Source organism: Gossypium hirsutum, chromosome D06 (genome assembly GCF_007990345.1).
Source record: "Gossypium hirsutum isolate 1008001.06 chromosome D06, Gossypium_hirsutum_v2.1, whole genome shotgun sequence".
Taxonomy (NCBI): domain Eukaryota; kingdom Viridiplantae; phylum Streptophyta; class Magnoliopsida; order Malvales; family Malvaceae; genus Gossypium; species Gossypium hirsutum.
The window spans coordinates 35,435,090-35,452,972 of record NC_053442.1 but is presented as its reverse complement, the minus strand read 5'-3'; positions in this window follow the sequence as shown (position 1 = coordinate 35,452,972).

The window sequence follows — 17,883 nt, the reverse complement described above, 5'->3', positions numbered from 1 at the left end:
ATGGTAGGCTATCAAACAAACTAGAAATGGTTAAGTGTGGCTGATGTGAGCTTGCCTACGAACCAAATGGAGAACGAACAAGAAGCCATCAAGCTGCCCATTGGTCCAATAACGCGAGCTAGAGCTAAACGATTCAAAGATGCTATTTTACCAATGGTGGAACGGGTTGAGGAAAATGATAGCAAGGAGTTTAAAACGAGCTGAACATATTCAACTTCTTTGAAGCTGAATTTCGTTCTAGCTAATTAATTTGATGCTGGAATTTAGACCATTTAAATAAACATTTAAATAAGTTTCATTATAGCTTTTAAATATGTCTTAATTAATTTAAGTGTTTAATATGTCTTGATTTAGTTAAATTAAAGATGTCTTGATGTCATTTAGTTTGTCTAAATTATTACATGTTTTAAATTTGTCCAGCCGAATTTATGTGTTATGATTTGTTAATATTTAAGTTGTCTCAATGTTATTTAGGATGTTCACATTATACTTTAATTTAGTTCAGCTGAATTTGCTTGAAATTAATTAATTTCATGTGTGTTTTTAGGTGCAGCCGAATTTGAAGATGAATTGGGTAGATTCATGCATGGAGATTCAATGAATTTGAAGATGCATGTGCAGCTGATTTAATGCATTAAAGCTGATTAATCTTTGGATTTTTTTTTCAAGGCAACTATTCAACCAAAGTGACCAAGCTTTTCATCTTTTCAAGGTTGGCCGATTCTCTTCTCAAGGAAGTATAAAGGCTGTTCACACTATGGCTATTCGGTTCAGCCATGTTCACACCTCATGGCCCTTCAAAACCATCCGTTCACACTTCTAAATGGCTGTTCAAATTGCCAATTAATGCTGGTAATTTTTCAGCAATAGTTGCTTCATGAATGACCCCATTATGTTCATTGACCGAACCTAGCCTATTCATGCACATCCAAGATGTTCAAGGTGCATTTTCCCATCTAGAAGATGACCATTGGAACTCTCATTCAGCCGAATCTACATGGGCTAATAATTTTGCATTCATGCTGAATTTTAGTTCATTGTTTACTTAGAAACTAAGTCTTGAATTTGTCCATTCGGCTACTAGTAGAAAGGCTATAAATAGTTGTTAAATTTCTTGTAAAAGGACTTTTGACAAATCTCTGAATGAAATATCATTTTAGTGAGGCAATTCACTCTCTTTATTCTTCAAAGCTCAATTGACTTATCTTTACGAGTGGCGTCAATCTGACTTTGTTTCGAACTTATCACCATAAGGTGTGGCGTTCCAACTATACCGAAGGTTCCTATTTTGCTAAATAGAGGGTCTCGGTTTTATCTACCATTTCTTTCCTTTTCTTTGAAACCTTTAAGCCCGGGTCCTTATTTGTTAATAAGGGTTCGTTCTTGTTTCATTGGAAACCATTTATCCCCATTTTGCTTCCTAATTCATTTAAAACCAATATAACTCATCTTATTGAATTTTAAACTAAATCGACACTACCTAAATTCGATCGGGAACATAATGCGACTCATCACATCATCCGAATCGAGCTCGTATCAGTGGCTATATAGATATGGTCCTTCAGGCAACAAGCAATGCTTTTACAAACTCAAAATGAATTTCAATCACACTTTTTTTTTCAATTTCAATTTTTTTTCTTCTTTTTTTAATTCTGATTTTTTTCTTTTTTTTCTTCAATACTAAATACAAAAAGTAAAAATAAATTGAATACAATTTTTTTTGAATTTTTTTTTCGAAATTTTTTTTCAATTTTTTTGTTCGATTTTTTTACAATACCGTAATGACAAAAATGTCGATCTTACTCCGATTCAGCTAGCTCTGATACCAAATGATGCGACCCCGACCTCGTTGATGAATCCGAGTCGTATGGTTGCCCAATCGTGAATTGGAGTAATTTGAAAGCTTAACAAAATAGGCTAGAAGAAAATGATTATTTAGGCTCAAAAGAGTTTTGTTGGTTTAGGAAATGAATTAGAAGACAATGGATGTAATTTGGCTAAGGATTCAAAAGCCGAACTAACACAATAGTAGTGTGTTAACCCGTAACTTATGAGAATGCTTAGGTTGGTAAGGTGTCGATGGAAGGTTTGTTAAGTGGATAGAAACTTCGACCCACTATCAAAAATGATAGGAACCTCAGTACGAATCGAACGCCACACTTTTGGGATTAAAGTGATAAGTTCGGATAGAAAGACGGTTGACGCCACAAGGGTTACTTGATAAGTCAGACGAGTCTTTGGAGAACAATGAGAGTTGAAAACAAACTCACAAAGTAAACAAATTTCATATAAGTTTTAAAAATATATTGTCTAAGCAAAAAAATGATTACAAAACAACTATTTATACTAATATTGAATGTCAAACCGAATGGTCACAAAAGGTAGATAAATGGATAGCTTCTAGATGGTGTTAACTCAGCTGAAAACATTCATGGAACGTCTTCAATGCTTGGCTGACCATTGAGCTACACGAACAGCCTTGAAAGGTGTCTTTGATGCGCACGAGGAGCCTTGAATTGAAAAAGGTATGCCAGGTTCGGCCAAGGGAGTGTACAAAGCCACTAGTGGCGTCTTCCAAAGAGCTTTGAAGAGTGAAACGGCAGCCCTTAAATGCATGTCTCCTTTGAAGAATCCTAGACCTTGGGGACGGCAATGGCATCAACAATCTTTAATGTCCTTCAATAATCAGCCTTGGAAATTCGGATGGCCAGCAGCAGCTTTAAATGACGTCTTGAGCACACAAATAGCTCCTAAATACTTTCAATCAACTTAAATGAGCTGGACTAAATTTGCAAGTCTTTTGGTGTGTTCAAGACAGCAATAAGCATCAGCTTTGGAACTTGAAAACGACCTTTAATGCTCCTTGGAAGCATGAAACGTTCAGCCTTGAATAATTAAGCAATATACATGCTTTGGCCGAATGGTCACTTGGAAATCCCCCAAACAACAGCTCTTTGTTGTACCCGAAGCAATACCAGCCTTAATGCTATTCAATAACGTCCCCCCCTTGCATGTTTTCATTAATGCCGTCCATGCATGGGAACATCTCATTAAATCCATGTCTTTGCTTCCCTTTAAATGTCGTTCCATGCATGGGAACATCTCCTTAATTCGTGGCTTTGCTGCACATTAAATCAGCAAGCAGCTTCTTTAATTTCGTCCATTAAATGGCCACATGAAAAAGCACAAGCAACTCCTTTAATGCCGTCCATGTACCTGCATGCATTGAATTAGCCTTTAAATCACGTTTTAGACAAATTAAAATGGTCAATCAGACATATTAAATTCGGCAGCCACAATTAACTTCAACTGGACACCATTTAAAACATACATTAAATTCAGCCAGAAACATACATTAAATTCGGCCAAAGACATACATTAAATTCGTCTGGAAAATTAATTGAAAACATGAATTAAATTTGTCTTAAATTTAGACACACTTAATTAACTATTAGACATCTATTTAATAAGTAATAAACTAAGACACTTTAAAACCTGTATTAAATAGAACACATTAAATAGGCTTAAGACAAATTAAAGCATGCATTAAAAAAAACAAATAAAACATATTTAACATGGAAATTAATATGTCCAAATTTTTAAACAAATTAATTAACTTATTTAATTAACTAATTTAACTAACAGCAACTTATTTATTCCAGCAAAATAAATGCAAACTTAATTAAATAAATTGCATTCTAGCTCAATAAGATAGAATCCACCCGAATTGAACTGGGACGAGCTTGTGAAAATGACGAGCCTCGCTTGTGAGCTGAGCCAATGACGTTTTCGGGGCGTGGCTGTATCAGAAAGCCATTTACAAGATAAAACTTTTCAAAAGTAGTATGTCCACAATTCTTATAGATATGGCCGAAATCAGCATCATCATCATATAACTCCTTAATATGTTCAAACCCTAAGACTTTAGCATTCAATGTAGTTATTAAAGCATATCGTCTAGACAAAGCATCTGCAACTACATTATCTTTACCTATTTTATATTTTATCACATAAGGGAATGTTTCAATGAATTCTACCCATTGGGCATGTCGTTTACTCAACTTACCTTGTCCCTTTAACCATTTAAGGGATTCATGATCTGTATGTATGACAAATTCATTAGGCAGCAAGTAATGTTGCCATACTTGGAGTGCACGAACCAATGCCAATAGTTCTTTGTCATAAGTCGAGTAGTTTAATTGTGCACCATTCAATTTCTCACTAAAATAAGTAATAGGTTGCTTATCTTGCATTAAAACGGTGCCAATTCCAATTCCTGAAGCATCACACTCAAGTTCAAAAGTATTAGAAAAATCAGGTAATTTAAGAAGAGGAGTAGGACATAACTTAGCTTTTAGGGTCTGAAAAGCCTTTTCTTGGGTTTCACCCCATTTGAAACCCATTGATTTCTTTATAACCTCTGTCAATGGGGTAGCAATAGTAGAGAAATCTTTCACAAATCGTCTATAAAAACTAGCTAAACCATGGAAAGATCTCACCTCAGTTACCGATTTAGGAGTCGGCCACTCCTTGATTGCCTTGACCTTGTCCTCATCGACATGAATACCTTGAGCACTAATGATACGGCCACGCCTCGGGCACACTTTTGGACCAGCTCCCTAAGCATTGCTTGCAAATCCATGCAAGCTGAAATAGTTCAATTCCTTTTCGTTGAGCTCCGTTTAGCTCGTTTCCAGCTCACTTGAGCTCAAGTCAGCTCAATCGAGCTCAATTTAGCTACAATTCAGCTCATTTATCTTATTGGTTGAATAATTAAAGTATTTATTAACTTAGTTTAAGTTATTACAGCTCATAATTATGTTTTGATTTATTTCATGTTTTTAAAGTTGTCTTAGCCGAATTTAATATGTTTAGCTTAAGACTTTATTAAATTTGTCTATTTTAAATTTATGTGTTAATTAATATATCTATTTTTAATTAATTTGTTCATGTTTCATGTAGGTACAGCCGAATGTGGAGATTCATTCAAGCTAGGTGCATGAACGTCTACTTACAATGCATGATGTGGGAACACAATTAAAGATGATTCATGAATGGGCTGGTTCAATGAACATAAGGATGATGCATGAATGGGTTAATACAATGAATGGAAGAATGCATGAATATTCACTTACATGCATCGGTTGCTGTCCATTGATCTCCTAAGTACCTATTCGGCCAAAAGGCATCTCTTGGAGTGTCCATTCACACCTTGGCCGAACCTAGACATGTCCATTGCTCTCCCATACATTCACCAAGCCTTCAAGTTTATTTCCTTAGCCATGAAGCTGCCCATTGAAGTACCATTCAGCCGAATTTGGACATAGCCTTTAAAGATACATTTCTAGATTAGTTTTACACATTTAAAGCCGAATTACTTAGTCTTTAAGCTTGTTTAGTATGACTATTCGGCTATCACCTGAACTCTATAAATAGTTCATTTCTCTTTGTAAAAAGGTTAGACAACATACTTTTAAACTTTATATGAAATCTGATTACTTTGTGAGTTTGTTTTCAACTCTCATTGTTCTCCAAAGACTCGTCTGACTTATCAAGTAACCCTTGTGGCGTCAACCCGTCTTTCTATCCGAACTTATCACTTTAATCCCGAAAGTGTGGCGTTCGATTCGTACTGAGGTTCCTATCATCATTGATAGCGGGTCGAAGTTTCTATCCACATAACAAACCTTCCATCAACACCCTACCAACCTAAGCATTCTCCTAAGTTACGGGTTAACACACTCCTATTGTGTTAGTTCGGCTTTGAATACTTAGCCCAAACTTCATTCATTGATTTATGTTTCATTTCCTAAACCAGCAAAACTCTTTTGAGCCTAAATAATTCCTTTCCTTCTAGCCTATTTTGTAAAGCTTTCAAATTACTCCAATTTCACGATCGGGCACATCTACGACTCGACTCTCCTTCTCGAGCCGGGGCGTATCAGTTGGTATTAGAGCTAGCTGAATCGGAGTAAGATCGACGTTATCGGTATTACGGTATTATAAAAAAAAATATAAAAAAATTCGAAAAAAAAATTTTGAAAAAAAAATTCAAAAAAAAAGTTTGTATTCAATTTATTTGTACTTTTTGTATTTAGTATTGAAGAAAAAAAAAGAAGAAAAAAAATTCAGAATTAAAAAAGAAGAAGAAAAAAAAAATCAAAATTGAAAAAAAAAAGAAAAAAAGAGTGATTGAAATTCATTTTGGGTTTGTAAAAGCATTGCTTGTTGCCCGAAGGACCATATATATATAGCCACACTTAACCAATTCTATTTTGTTTGATAGCCTACCATTTCCGACATCATTACCTACCAAGCCAAATTAATTTTGTAAGTCGACGCCAAACGGTATTGATTCGTCGACTTAGTTTGCGAAGAACTTCGAGAGGCGAAAAATCGAGTGGAAAAAGGCAAGAGTGATTGGTGTGAGTTCATTCGAGAGAAGAAAAGCCAAAAGCGAGCGTAAACACGAGTGGAGTGAAAATTTTCTTTCTGAGTGACTTGCGAGGCTTTGTGGTGAGGTATTTACTTTTTATTTTAAACACTTATTCCTTTTAGCAAAAAAAAATGTCTCGAGAAGAATTTTCCGAAATAGACTTCCAATATTTGATGCAAGAGATGCGTAGAATGGTGAAATCAAAATTTGATAAGTTGCATGATAGATTGGATCGAGTGGAGGAAAGATTCCGACGAAAGCACACATTCCATGATTATTCGAGAAGAGATGAACAAGTTTCTTATGCATCGAGATATTTTCCCACGGAGGGTTATTCACAAAGAGATGTTCGTGACTTGCACGATGAATCTGCCATTTCTTTCGAACGTGAAGCTTGTCGTTATGATTCTTATAAGTTATCATCTTCTTGTAATGGAAGAACAAGACAAAAAGAAAATAGAAGAAAAGAAAGACAAGAGATGTTGATGCAAGAAAATGAACGAATCTTGAATGAAATTGAGAGAAGAAAAAAGAAAATGAGAGTGAGAAAAAGAAAAAAAATTGAGATTGAGATTGAGATTGATATTGATATTGAGAAAAAATTGAAAAGGAAAAGATGTTGAAAAAGAAATGAGAGAAAAGGAAGATGGTGAGCGAGAACAAGAAAAAGAGGAAAATTTTAACTAACCCCCGAGATGTTTGTTTTTGTTCTGTTCCTTCTTTTCAGGTTTCGACAAATCTCTATGACGAATATCAACTTCAATATCTTCCTCACGAGCGACGTTTTTGCCTGACCGAAAAAGGTAAGGATGAAGTTGAAATTGAACCACATGAGCCCGAAGGTAAGATAGGTAAGGAACACCTAGCACTTGAATTTCCATTATCTTCCTTGAATGTGGATAAACATAATGTCGACTTCATCTTTGTAAAAGCTCCATGCCAAAAAGTGGTTGATTTTCCTTCATTGATTAGTGTTTTAATCTCAAATGGTGGTGAGACGAGCTTTCCCAAAACAAATTTTTGCGTTGACAAGTTTGGTTTAATGAACTCTTTGCTACTCTTTGGCGTTAATAATCAAAATCAAATTTTTAAACCCAGAATCTGTTTTAGTACATTTGTTGGGAAATTCAAGCATGACCAATTGTGTGCGAACAATTTCTATTGTTTTGATGCTTGGTTGTTCAATAAGGAAACGAGGTATGATAAATTTGATTTCAATTCAATCCTTATTCTATTTCTGTGGTTATACCTGAAGTACGTATTTCATTTCGACAAGGTTAATTCCACCAAGGAGCTTCGATTGCATTACAAGTCCAAGGAGAGAAGATTTGTGATGATCGACGAAGGTAAAAATGATCCTTGTTTTTCCATTCTTCAAGGTGAACAAGGTATGACTCATGAGAACTTTAAAATCTTTCTGCCCTATTCGGTTGGAAATAAACATCTTTTTGAAGAATTGGTTTCTGCAAAGTATTTCAATCGTGAAGTGTTTAATTGTTCAGCTTTATTTGAAAGTGATTTATCTATTTTGATTGATGCTGATAATGCGAATTTGGAAGAACCCATCGTTCAATTTCCATTGCCAAGTTTTATTGTGCGAGATTTCTATTCATTTGTTTGTGATGAAAGGATTATGCTGATGGTATCTTCATTTCGTTTGAAATATGTTGGTAAGACTATTATTGTTGATAAATTTGTTGGTGAATCAATAGGCAAACGTCCACTACAAGTTTCAATCGAACAAAAGCATGAATCCAATGGTTTTTTTTATTTACCTGATAATGTAGAAAATGTGTGGTCGTTGAATTGTTGTGAAAGCTTACTATGTTTGAACGAAGAAATTTGGAAAAGATTCAAGGCAAATGAACGTTTTAACATACCTGATTTTGTGAGCCTATCCATTCCGTTCGACCGAGGAAAGCTAAGTAAAAGTTGCTGCGATCGAGTGAACCAATGGCTCGACTTGAGGACAAGTCGTTCTAAAGAAGGGGGGATGATACGGCCACGCCTCGGGCACACTTTTGGACCAGCTCCCTAAGCATTGCTTGCAAATCCATGCAAGCTGAAATAGTTCAATTCCTTTTCGTTGAGCTCCGTTTAGCTCGTTTCCAGCTCACTCGAGCTCAAGTCAGCTCAATCGAGCTCAATTTAGCTACAATTCAGCTCATTTATCTTATTGGTTGAATAATTAAAGTATTTATTAACTTAGTTTAAGTTATTACAGCTCATAATTATGTTTTGATTTATTTCATGTTTTTAAAGTTGTCTTAGCCGAATTTAATATGTTTAGCTTAAGACTTTATTAAATTTGTCTATTTTAAATTTATGTGTTAATTAATATATCTATTTTTAATTAATTTGTTCATGTTTCATGTAGGTACAGCCGAATGTGGAGATTCATTCAAGCTAGGTGCATGAACGTCTACTTACAATGCATGATGTGGGAACACAATTAAAGATGATTCATGAATGGGCTGGTTCAATGAACGTAAGGATGATGCATGAATGAGTTAATACAATGAATGGAAGAATGCATGAATATTCACTTACATGCATCGGTTGCTGTCCATTGATCTCCTAAGTACCTATTCGGCCAAAAGGCATCTCTTGGAGTGTCCATTCACACCTTGGCCGAACCTAGACATGTCCATTGCTCTCCCATACATTCACCAAGCCTTCAAGTTTATTTCCTTAGCCATGAAGCTGCCCATTGAAGTACCATTCAGCCGAATTTGGACATAGCCTTTAAAGATACATTTCTAGATTAGTTTTACATATTTAAAGCCGAATTACTTAGTCTTTAAGCTTGTTTAGTATGACTATTCGGCTATCACCTGAACTCTATAAATAGTTCATTTCTCTTTGTAAAAAGGTTAGACAACATACTTTTAAACTTTATATGAAATCTGATTACTTTGTGAGTTTGTTTTCAACTCTCATTGTTCTCCAAAGACTCGTCTGACTTATCAAGTAACCCTTGTGGCGTCAACCCGTCTTTCTATCCGAACTTATCACTTTAATCCCGAAAGTGTGGCGTTCGATTCGTACTGAGGTTCCTATCATCATTGATAGCGGGTCGAAGTTTCTATCCACATAACAAACCTTCCATCAACACCCTACCAACCTAAGCATTCTCCTAAGTTACGGGTTAACACACTCCTATTGTGTTAGTTCGGCTTTGAATACTTAGCCCAAACTTCATTCATTGATTTATGTTTCATTTCCTAAACCAGCAAAACTCTTTTGAGCCTAAATAATTCCTTTCCTTCTAGCCTATTTTGTAAAGCTTTCAAATTACTCCAATTTCACGATCGGGCACATCTACGACTCGACTCTCCTTCCCGAGCCGGGGCGTATCAACTAACTATGAAACCTAAGAATATTAGTTTATCACAATAGAATGTGCATTTATCAAGGTTGGTAAATAATTTTTCAGCTCGCAGAATATCCAAAACGGTTCTAACATGGAAAACATGATCATCTAATGACTTGGAGTAAATTAAAATATCATCAAAGTAAACTACTACAAATTTACCCAGGTGAAGCCTTAAAACATGATTCATTAATCTCATAAATGTACTAGGTGCATTAGTAAGGCCGAAAGGCATAACTAACCATTCATACAATCCAAATTTTGTTTTAAAGGCTGTTTTCCATTCATCCCCTTCCCTCATTCGAATTTGATGATAACCACTTTTTTAATCGATTTTTGTAAATATAACTGAACCACGTAATTCATCAAGCATATCATCAAGTTTAGGAATTGGATGTCGATACTTTACCGTTATCTTGTTGATTAGGCGACAATCAACTCACATAGGAAACGTACCATCTTTCTTTGGCACCAATAAGACAGGAACAGCACAAAGGCTTAGGCTCTCACAAATGTACCCTTTGTCTAGTAATTCCTCAACTTACCTTTGCAATTCCTTTGTCTCCTCGGGATTGCATCTATAGGCTGGTCGATTTGGGATTGAAGCTCCGGGTACTAAGTCAATTTGGTGTTCTATCCCTCGTAAAGGTGGTAAACCTTTAGGGGCCTCACTAAAAACATCCTCATAATCCTGCAAAAGAGATTGAAACACACTAGGCAAATTTTCGTTAATGTTAGATAAAGATAAATAATTTTGCGTAAACCTCACAAGGATACAAAGCTGTTTATTAAGTAGGGCTCTCTTCACATCTTTTTTTGTTGCCAAAAGATTTTTTCCGCTCATTTTACCACTAGTGGATTCACTCACCTTTGGGCTTTTTAAATTTTGACTTTTTCCACTATTAGCCTCTTTTCTCTCTGTCTTTTGTACTTGCTCTTTCTCCCTTACCCCCAACCAAAATTTCATCATCTTCAATTGATCTTTATATACATCAGTAGGATTTAAAGGAGCAAAAGTGAATTTCCTACCTTTAAACACAAGGGAGTATCGATTAAGTTTACCTTGGTGTGTAACATCGTGATCAAATTGCCAAGGCCGTCCAAGGAGCAAGTGTGCCGCATGCATTGGGACCACATCACACCATACTTCATCCTCATAATTGCCGAGCTTAAAAGTGACTAAGGACTGTTTCGTAACTTTAACTTCGAAGCATTCATTAAGCCACTGAAGGTGATATTGCTTAGGGTGTTTGGTACAAGGCAACTTGAAAGAATCCACCAAATAGCTACTCACTACATTCGAGCAACTCCCACTATCAATAATGAGTGAACATAAGTTACCTTTAATAAAACACCAAGAATGAAAAATATTGGTCCTTTGGCTATCATCATATTTCATCTGAATCTAAGGGTTCGGTGAACTACAAGGCATTGAAAATCAGCAAAGTCCCCTTCTTTTGGTGGTTCGACCAACTCTTCGCCATTATCACTGTCATCCACAAGTTCTGGCATATCTGGATTTGTTTTATCAGAGTCGAAAGTGATACGACCATGCCCCGGGCACACTTTTGGATCAGCTCCCTAAGCATTGTTTGCAAATCCATGCGAGCTGAATTAGTTCAATTTCATTTCGTTAAGCTCCGTTTAGCTTGTTTCCAGCTCACTCGAGCTCAAGTCAACTCATTCAAGCTCAATTCAGCTCAATCTTAACCCAATGAGCTTATTTTTAGCTTTCTTTAGCTTGCATTTATTTTGCTGAAATAAACCATTTAATTTGTCATTAGTTAAATTAGTTGTTTATCTTAAGTTAGTTAATTTGTTAAAATCTGGACAAATAATTAATTAAGTGTTTTAATTATATCTAAATTAAATACTTAACTAATTATGATGTTTTAAATATGTCTGAAATTGTTAATATGTATGGCCAAATTTAATGTGCAAATTATTGAGTTCATATGCTGCTAATTTAATGTGTTTGAAATGCATTTAACTTGCTGATTTAATTTGCTGCAGGTTCATGAACGGATTGGTGCAATGTATGGGAGTGTGCATGCACAATTGAGGTTCAATGGATGGCATTTAAAGGAGCACATGCATTTGGGACGTTCATGCAAGAGGGAGTTGCTGAAAGTTCATGTATTTGAAGATTCATGGATCATATTTATAGGGGAAAATACATGGGACGTTTCATGCATGATTTATGCATTTTCAAGATGACCATTCAAGTATTTTAGGCACATTAATGCCTCATTCAGCCAAGGGAGATGTAGAATCATTAAAGAGCTGCACATTCATGGAATTATTGAGATTCTTCAAGGCTAAGGATGCATGAATGCATCAAGTGAAGCATCATGATGGTTCGACCAATTCATGTACCATCTTCAAGCATGAACTGGATTTTAATGCTATTTGTGTGAACATGTTAAATACCTGTGTGAATAGAATTTAAGTTAGTGTGAACAACATAGATGCCGAATATCAATAGGCATTTTAGGCTTATAATTAGCTTACTTGTTTATTGTAAAAGGTTACAGAATTTGATCAATTAAACTTAATAGAACTTTTGTTCTTGTGAGGTTACCTCCTCTCTTCTTTCGTTCGAGTCTCGAAGCGACTTATCTAGCTTGCTAGTGGTGTCAATCCGAACTCCATTGAACTTATCACCGAATCGGTGTGGCGTTCAACCATCTTCCTATACCTTTGGTTCTTACCTCCATATAGGTAACGGGTCAAGGTCCGCTTCTATCCTTCATCAAAATTCACCTTAAGCAATATAAGACTCGGGGCAATACTTTTTAGTATTGAATCATTCTTAAAGTTTGAGTTCTTTATCTATTTCCATTTATTTATCATCTTTGTAACTTAATTCTTTGTTAAACCGAACCTATCTTTCATCAAACCAAAACCATCTTTTGAACCCATTTTCTCAACTTCCGCTATAAAAAAATCATCTAACTCCATCTATCTACAAATTCGAACAAACTTCTCGTCGACGATCGGGCAATCAAGTGAATCAACTCAATCAACCGAACCGGATCACATCATTTGGTATCAGAGCTACTAAAACAAGGAGCGCCGACGTTCGTAATAAGGCCGCAAGTAGGTTCGAAACGTGAAAAAAAATCAAAAAAAAATTTGAGTTGTAATTTAATTTTTTTCCCCTTGTATTTAGCTTGCTATTGTATTGGATTAACAAAAAAAGAGAAGAAATTCGAAAAAAAATTCGAAAAAAAAGAAAAAAAAAAGAAGTGAAAAAAAATGAGAAAAAAAAGTGAAAAGTCTTGCGAGTTTTATTTTCATCTCTTATTACTCCGATCATCAAGTTTCCCTTCCTACCATTATTTACCCATCCCAACGCCACACTTTAAACCAATTTTTTTCTTTATTTAGCCTACCCTACACCCGACGTTATCCCTTGTAACCCATTTTGAAACCGACCCTCAAGCAGCAAATTAAGTCTACCGAGACGAATTACGAATTTGTGAGATGAGGTCGAGTGGTAAAAGGCACGAGTGGTGAGTACATTAGAGTGAGCAAAAGCCTAAAAGAGAGTTCAAACTCGAGAGTGAGTGAATTTTTCTTTTTGAGCGAATTTGTGAGGTTTGTGGTAAGGTATTTATTTTCTTTATTTTTTTTAACATTTTCTTTTCCATTACTTAATCATGTCTCGAGAAACATTTTCCGAATCAGAATTCCAATATTTGATGCAAGAGATGCGTAGAATGGTGAAATCAAAATTTTATAAGTTGCATGATCGATTGGATCGAGTGGAGGAAAGAGCCCGATGGAAGCCAAACTCACCGGGTCAAGAGACGAAGACAAGATCATCACGAAAGCACACATCCAATGATTATTCGAGAAGAGAGTCATACCATGATTCCTATTCAATGAGGAACTCAAGACGAAGCAAAGCAAGTTTTGAGTTTGAAGCTTTTCAAGGTGACGAACGAGAAATCACAAGTAGTCATTCGTATGCACCAAGGTATTCATCTGCCAAGAATCAATCTCGAAGAGGTGATCATTTTTTTGTATGAAAGTCGATCCAATTATACCCAACGAGAGCCATTTAGTGCTGATTCATTTGTAACATCTCCATCCTATAATGAAGGAGCGAGGCAAAAAGAAAAAGAAATAAGAAGAAAAGAAAGACAAGAAATCTTGATGAGATAAAATGAGCATATATGGAATGAAATCGAGAGACGAAAAAAGAAATGAAAGAAAAGGAACAAGAAATCAAAAAAGTGAGAGAAAAAGAAAATGAAGAGAAAGAATTCGAAAAAGAAATTGAGATTGAACAAGAGTGCAAGCGAGAAAGAGAAATCGAAAGAAAAGAAGAAAAGATTGAAAAAGAAAAAGAAATCCAAAAAGAGAGTGAGGTCAAAAATAAAATTGAAAATGAGAGAGGAAATGAAAAGAGAAAAAAAGAAGTTGAGATTAGAAAAGAGTTTGAAAAAGAGAAGAGTGAAAAGGGAGAAAGCAATCGAGCAAAAGTGAGGAATGTTCTAACTAACCCATTTGCAAGTTTGCCGTGTAAATTTTCTTCTTTCCAGGTTTCCAAGGAACCGATTGACAAGTTTCGACTTCAATACCTTTCCATGGATAGAAGGTTCACTTTGGCTGAAAAAGGTAGTGTTCTCAACGATCCTAGTTCGCCTATGCCAAAAGGTAAGCAAGGTATGAGTCTTGAAATTTTTAAAGCACCTCTGCCTTTTCGATTGTTGATGGTCCTTTGTTGATGATTTGGTCTTTAGAATCACTGGCTACTTGTCATTCTTTGATTGATGATGACCCATTTGTTTTGTCTGATGATAAAAAGATTCTTGCTTTTGAAAATATTATTTTCTTGACGATATTGGTTGTTTGTCTTTAACTTGCAATGGAATACATGTTTTGGATCCGCAAGATGAAAGTCCATATAAAATGTTCATTCTCACTGATCATGTTGAAAAGGAATGGAAATGTATTGATGAATACACCATTGGCAAGATTTTTGATGAAGAGCGAATAAATCAGCACCAACAAAATCTAGAATTGTGTGATCAAAAGTTGACATATCACCTGCTTGGTTGTGTTGATCATGTGGATTATCTAATTTTTGGTGTGAAATTTCCATGTTTTTGTAAATCTTTTCGAATGAAATTTAAAGGGTTTGCTTGTTTGAATTTGAGTATGTTAACACCCTCGTTGTTTAATTTGTGTAAATTGTTGGAGATAAAAGGACTCTTTTTGCCATTTGGATCGAGTAGTCAAAATCATGTCTTTAATCCTGGAGTTTGCTATTATGAATCATCCATGAAAGAAAGCAAGGATCGTAAATGTTGTTTGAATGAATGTGTAAACAATCTTTGTTTGTATGATACTTTGTCTTTAAGTTTGAAAATGAGCCATGTGAATCATGTTGGTTTGTTAAGTCAAAATCAAAATTTTGTTTTCGGAGGATGTTCTCAACTGTGGACTAAAAGATCCGAACATGTTTTGAATGATAATGATTTTGAGTTGCTTAGTGCTCTTTCTATGAAGTCGGTCATGAAATTGCCAAATCAAATTGAAATGGCAAGAGAAAATTTTGTCTTTGACCCCGGTGAACACCATTCTATATCATTGCCTAAGGTAATCGAACCATGGAAAGTTGACTTCCAAAACCATAGCTATCAAATGCCTTGTGATTTATGTTTGTTTCCATCGAAGAAAAAGGTAAGAACGTTTTCTATTTTTGACCCCGGTATTGGATTATTTGTTCAAACTGTGAATCGAATCTCAGAAAGTTCCTTTGTGTTTAATCTTCATCATGTCACTAATTCGTTTTATTCTTTTAAAGGTGACAATGTGAAGTGGTACCCTCCTAAAGAGGGAGGGCATGCGAATGAGCTTCTTTTGATCCGAGTTAATTGTGGCTTTCAGAATCTTCAACGATTTTTTACGAGTAAATGGCCCGATTTGGGGACAAATCGTTTTAAAGAGGGAGGGGATGATACGACCATGCCCGGGCACACTTTTGGATCAGCTCCCTAAGCATTGTTTGCAAATCCATGCGAGCTAATTAGTTCAATTTCATTTCGTTAAGCTCCGTTTAGCTCGTTTCCAGCTCACTCGAGCTCAAGTCAACTCATTCAAGCTCAATTCAGCTCAATCTTAACCCAATGAGCTTATTTTTAGCTTTCTTTAGCTTGCATTTATTTTGCTGAAATAAACCATTTAATTTGTCATTAGTTAAATTAGTTGTTTATCTTAAGTTAGTTAATTTGTTAAAATCTGGACAAATAATTAATTAAGTGTTTTAATTATATCTAAATTAAATACTTAATTAATTATGATGTTTTAAATATGTCTGAAATTGTTAATATGTATGGCCAAATTTAATGTGCAAATTATTGAGTTCATATGCTGCTAATTTAATGTGTTTGAAATGCATTTAACTTGCTGATTTAATTTGCTGCAGGTTCATGAACGGATTGGTGCAATGTATGGGAGTGTGCATGCACAATTGAGGTTCAATGGATGGCATTTAAAGGAGCACATGCATTTGGGACGTTCATGCAAGAGGGAGTTGCTGAAAGTTCATGTATTTGAAGATTCATGGATCATATTTATAGGGGAAAATACATGGGACGTTTCATGCATGATTTATGCATTTTCAAGATGACCATTCAAGTATTTTAGGCACATTAATGCCTCATTCAGCCAAGGGAGATGTAGGATCATTAAAGAGCTGCACATTCATGGAATTATGGAGATTCTTCAAGGCTAAGGATGCATGAATGCATCAAGTGAAGCATCATGATGGTTCGACCAATTCATGTACCATCTTCAAGCATGAACTGGATTTTAATGCTATTTGTGTGAACATGTTAAATACCTGTGTGAATAGAATTTAAGTTAGTGTGAACAACATAGATGCCGAATATCAATAGGCATTTTAGGCTTATAATTAGCTTACTTTTTTATTGTAAAAGGTTACAAAATTTGATCAATTAAACTTAATAGAACTTTTGTTCATGTGAGGTTACCTCCTCTCTTCTTTCGTTCGAGTCTCGAAGCGACTTATCTAGCTTGCTAGTGGTGTCAATCCGAACTCCATTGAACTTATCACCGAATCGGTGTGGCGTTCAACCATCTTCCTATACCTTTGGTTCTTACCTCCATATAGGTAACGGGTCAAGGTCCGCTTCTATCCTTCATCAAAATTCACCTTAAGCAATATAAGACTCGGGGTAATACTTTTTAGTATTGAATCATTCTTAAAGTTTGAGTTCTTTATCCATTTCCATTTATTTATCATCTTTGTAACTTAATTCTTTGTTAAACCGAACCATCTTTCATCTAACTCCATCTATCTACAAATTCGAACAAACTTCTCGTCGACGATCGGGCAATCAAGTGAATCGACTCAATCAACCGAGCCGGATCACATCAGAAAGTGTACTCACCATTATCTTTCAGAAGAATTAATCTCGTGTTAGGGCATTCCCTACTATAATGACCACGCCCTTTGCACTTAAAGCATTCAATCTCACGAGTCCTCTTCGCACTCGAATCACCTAAATTGGGCTTCTTAGAAGGTGATACGGGGTTGCGCGCGGACCAAGATCGAGTTGCCAAGTCACGAGAAACTCCTACGAAAACCCTAAACAATTAGATCTGAAACGAAACAGAAAAATTAAAAGATTAGAACTTTGAATTTCCAGATCTGAAATAAAATCCCCAAATCAGCAAAGAATCAAATTGAGAATAGAAATAAGTGTTAGGGTTCTTGAAACCCTCAAGGAGATTGTGATTCTGCCCAATTGAACACCAAGATAGTTTTTCCCAAATTTCGACAATCTAATTTCACCCAAAAAGAGTATGGAAAAACCCTAGAAATTGGGGATTTTTGGGCTGATTCCTTAAGATAGAAAAAGGCTGAAAACACAATAAGAACAGAAAATAGATTAGATAATGATTCAGCACAAGTAGAAATAAAGAAAGAATTGACAGTAAGAAATTGAAAGATAAGTCCTAAGAAGCCTTGAAATCTCGAAAGATCTCACAACTCCCTTCAAACGGCTCTAATCTCCCCTCCAAAGAATATCAATGG